Genomic DNA, 4,639 nt, shown 5'->3' on the forward strand with positions numbered 1-4,639 from the left:
ACCAAAAAGGCCTGATTTGTGGCAGACACAGGACTGGTTTTGCTGCCACAACAATGCACCTGGTCAAGCAGTGTGACAGGCTTTTGGGGGGGTGGGGTAGGGGGTGGAAAAGCATGCCTTTCCCCAAGCACCTGACTCACCTGGCCTCACTCTCTGTGATTTTTGTTTGTTTCCACGCATGAAGAGGAACATGCAAAGGACAAAGTGATTGTGTGATTTGACAACGTGATTTGACAACGCAGAAGAGGTAAAGAAAAAAAATGAGCGGTGCTGTCAGCCATCCCAACAGATGAGTTTGAAAAGAGCTGCCAAGAAGGGAATCACAGATTTGACAACTGTGTTAAGTGTAATGGAGAGTACTTCGAAGATGATAAGGTTGCTTTGTAAAATAATTCCAGTACATAGTTTAGGCGGGGGGCCAGTTTTTTTAGGGTACCCCATCATATGTGTTTCTGTGTTTTGGTAAGTGAAACCTAGAATTGATGAATCCATAGGGACCACAAGTAGAATAATGGGTTTGTTTGTGTTTGGGGAGCTGGCTTACAGGGGTGCTGGTGGGATAAAGGAGAAATGATGTCAAGAAGTCCAGGAAGAAAAAAGTACGTTCAGAAACTGATTACGAAAGCAATTGTAAAATACTCTTCCTGCTTCCAACCTAAGAACAGGATCATTGGCATAAAATGTTCCATCGCCAAAATTAGTTACTATATTCTTTGTGAGATGAAAAAACTTTTCTCCTTTTTTTCTGACTAGATTTAGTCCATTTTCAACTGATCTTTGTTTTGTGTTTAATCTGAGAGTTGTTGTGCAAACCAATTTTAAAAGATTGAGAGTTGAAAAAATTCCTGTTTTCAGAAAATTTTCTAATGTACTAAGGAAGAAAAAATACTAACAGTTACATAAACTAGAAAATAAAGGAATTGACTGCAATAGACCCAAGAACCAAGTAAGACAGAGGAGAAAGCAATTAATGTCCACGAGCAGTTTACAAACTCTCAGAAGATGAGTTGACTGTTTCCTGTCTCTTGAAGTTGATCTTTTGAAGCTGTCTAGATAGGTGTCATTTTTTTCCTACAATTTGACAGGAAAAAATGATTTCATATCCTCTCTACATCTATGATTAAGATACATCCTGGATCTTATACCATTTTGTATTCTGCTATCATATCTCATAATCCATGGTATTCAGAATCTTTCTTTCAGAGGCTCCTCTTTTGCATTCTCTGCTTGTCCTTTGTTTAGTTAAACTTTCGTGTTTCATGATGCATCATCAGTTTTGATATTTAGCTTGAGCCCAGATTAGTAGGGAAAATAAATATTTCCTCCAACGTATCTCGACAAAATAAATAATTTTTACTTAGTTTCATCTGGAGAAATGAAGCACGGTGTACATTATTCCCAAAGTAATGAAAGTAAAACCTCCGTGTAGCACTGTGTTCTCAGGGGGTATTAAGGGTGTCAACGCTACTTTTAAGGGCATGTATAACTAACTGCTTCTGAACACAGCTCAGAAACACCAAAGATTCTGATCTACTAAGGAATAACATTCTCAGGCACAAAATCTGCTACACTTCCTGAGGGAGGGGAATTTTTATTGGTGAGGAATGTTAAAATGTTAAAAATGTGACCTCAGTATGGTGCTGTTTTTCACCTTTGAAATTACATTCCAAAAAAGTGACAGTTTTAGCAGTTACCTCTGCCTCACTGTAAAAGGTCACATTTTCTTAGTGGAAGAAATAGAGTGCAATAGCTAAATCTGAGTTTACAAAACACATAAATTAGCCAGTAATGATTCACAGTACAATTGCTTCACTGCAGGGCTCCTTTAAGACTCAGTAGTGATTTTTAAGTAATTGTTTACAGTTCATTAGCTACTTCATAGAAAAAACAAGAGGAAGCAGACACCCTTAATACTAAAAAATTCAGAACATCAACCTGAAAGTGAAGAATAAAATATTTCTTAATTAGAATAGAAAGAAACCCAAAGGTTTCAGTAAAACTGACCGGTTTTGGAGATACGGAGGAAAGGCAAGGTAACTGAACTGCACAATCTCATCCAGCTAGTTATCCACACGATTCAAACAAGACCTTGCTGCGTGACCCCGCTTAAAAGTTCATCTGTTGTTCCACAAACTAAGTACATACGGTTCCGTGTGCACACACGCGACAGTGTACACATTCCAGGAAAGATACCCCCAGCAGAGTGAACACTCCTTCTAAATACAGCAAGTAAAAACAAGGAATTGTCATTTTTTTCACGTGCGTACGTTATCAGGTCAACATCTTGGAGAGAAATAAAATAGAAGGGATACATAAATGTCATTTGACAGGTTGGCAGTAAAGCCCCTCTCCTCCCCCAAACAAAGACAGATGGAAAACTAGGCAGTAGTCTAAGGAGTGTGATACGCCATAGTCTATTTCACCCACTGAATAAATCGATCATTTTTATAATTTGTATACATAGGTAAACATATATGTATTTATGACTACATGAAATATAAATTATTTATTGTATAATATATTACATAATCTAATTCAATCTATCAATGATTTTATATGGTAAATACCCTTCTTGCCAACATTTTACATTAAGAATCAAAGTTACTTCGATTAAGTGATTTGTTCAATATCAGTTTGAGACTGGAGTCCCAAACTCTAAATAAATTATTTTTAATCATCACAATAAATATTCAAAAGCCAATTGCTCTATTTATACAAGACATTGTAGTATTTATTTTTTTATTAGATGAATTTCTTCTCATCTGAGTTGAAGATCATGGTAATAAATTGAAAATTACACACAGTCAAACTTGTTAAACAGGACATTGGTTAAAATCTCAGATGTTAAAAGTTTCTGCCATTGGACCCCATTCTATTTTGTTTTTCGTATTTATGTGAGTGTGTATGTTTACAGTTGTAAACACACATTATTGGTGCAGTGGTTACACGTTGGCTGCTAACTGCAGGGTCAGCAGTTCAAAATCATCAACAACTCCTTGGGGAAAAGACAGGGCTTTCTACTCCCGTAAAGAGTGAGTCTCACAAAGGCCTTAGTACTAAAATCTACAATACTTCGCAGGCTTACAATAAGAGACAAACGAACTGCCGACTCAGAAGGTGGGCAAAGGACCTGAACAGAAGTTTCACAGAGTCTGAAATCCGAATGGCCAATAAACATATGAGAAAATGTTCCCAATCATTAGCCATAAGAGAAATGCAAATCAAAACAACTATGAGATACCACCTATCACCCTCAAAGATAGCCCAATTCAAAAACCAGAAAGCAACAAGTGTTGGAGGGGCTGTGGTGAGATAGGAACTCTCATCCACTGCTGGTGGACCTGTAGGTATGTACAGCCACTATGGAAATCGATTTGGCGATTTCTAAAACAGATGGAAATTGAGCTACCATACGACCCAGCAATCCCCCTACTGGGCATATACCCAGAAGAGGCAAAAACAAATCACGGCCAGACATCTGTGCTCCAATGTTCATCACAGCACAGTTCACAATCACAAAGACTTGGAAACAACCCAAATTTCCATCAACAGACGAATGGATTAAAAAAACTGTGGTACATACATACAATGGAGTACTATGCATCCCTAAAACGTGGCGATAAACGCATGAAGCATATCGCCGCATGGGAAGAACTAGAGAAAATTATGCTAAGTGAAGTAAGCCAAGCACAAAAGGACAAGTACAATATGAGTTCACTGAGGTAAGTTTATTAAAAAAAGAAAAGAAAAGAAAAATGCAAAGGGGGCATAGGGAAAAAGCTACTGTATACAAACACTCCCGGGGTGAGGTCCAGGTAATATGGCAGGGGCCAGACCAAATCCAGGGATACATATGGTAGCCAACTAAAAGGGAGGGGTGAGGGAGGAAAAGGGAAAAAAAAGGAGAGATGTGTGGAGGGGGAATAGGGCACTGACTGACCCAAGGGGAGGGCATTGTTTGTGTCTCCACAGGGAAAGAGGGACCAGACTTAAATCCAGTGTTCCAGGATGCAAATGCAAGGAGCCAGCATAGAGAGGGGAGCCAGTGGAGGGGCCTGAGGGCTTGGACCCCATACCACCTATGTGGACAACTGCCCCTCCACCCAGAATAATTTACTTTAGAGGACTGCACTGAAGCTGCAGCTAGGGGAGAGCGACATGTCTGATCAGAGCACACAGGAGTAAATGGGGAGGAAGAGAGAGTGGAGCACCTCCTGACCCACCAGGCCTGGAGGACCATATCCCCGCTCTGAACAGCCAATGCACAGAGTGGACCATATGGGATATCCCACTATAAGACAAGATACCCCTTGCTGACCTGTGGCCCTATGGAGGACAACACTGGAGACTCAGTGCCAGGATTGACCCCACAACACCGAGGCAAAACACTAAAGGCGTGCGATAGAGCAACAGAGAGAGCAGAGCAGGGAGCTCCTGAGGGAGTACAAAGGATAGATTCTGGGGCCAGAGCATGGCACCACATCGGACTTGACTGAAGGACATGCCTAGTGGTCAAAAATTCAGACCTATTTACAGGTTTTTCTTTCTTTCTTTTTAAAATTTTCTTTTCTTTTTTAAAAATTAATTTATTCTTTTATGGGTCATTGATTTTCTATTTTGTTGTCATCGTTGTGTTCTC

This window comes from Echinops telfairi, unplaced genomic scaffold (genome assembly GCF_000313985.2).
Source record: "Echinops telfairi isolate 266 unplaced genomic scaffold, ASM31398v2 ScPeMD7_6;HRSCAF=24_0, whole genome shotgun sequence".
Lineage (NCBI taxonomy): Eukaryota > Metazoa > Chordata > Mammalia > Afrosoricida > Tenrecidae > Echinops > Echinops telfairi.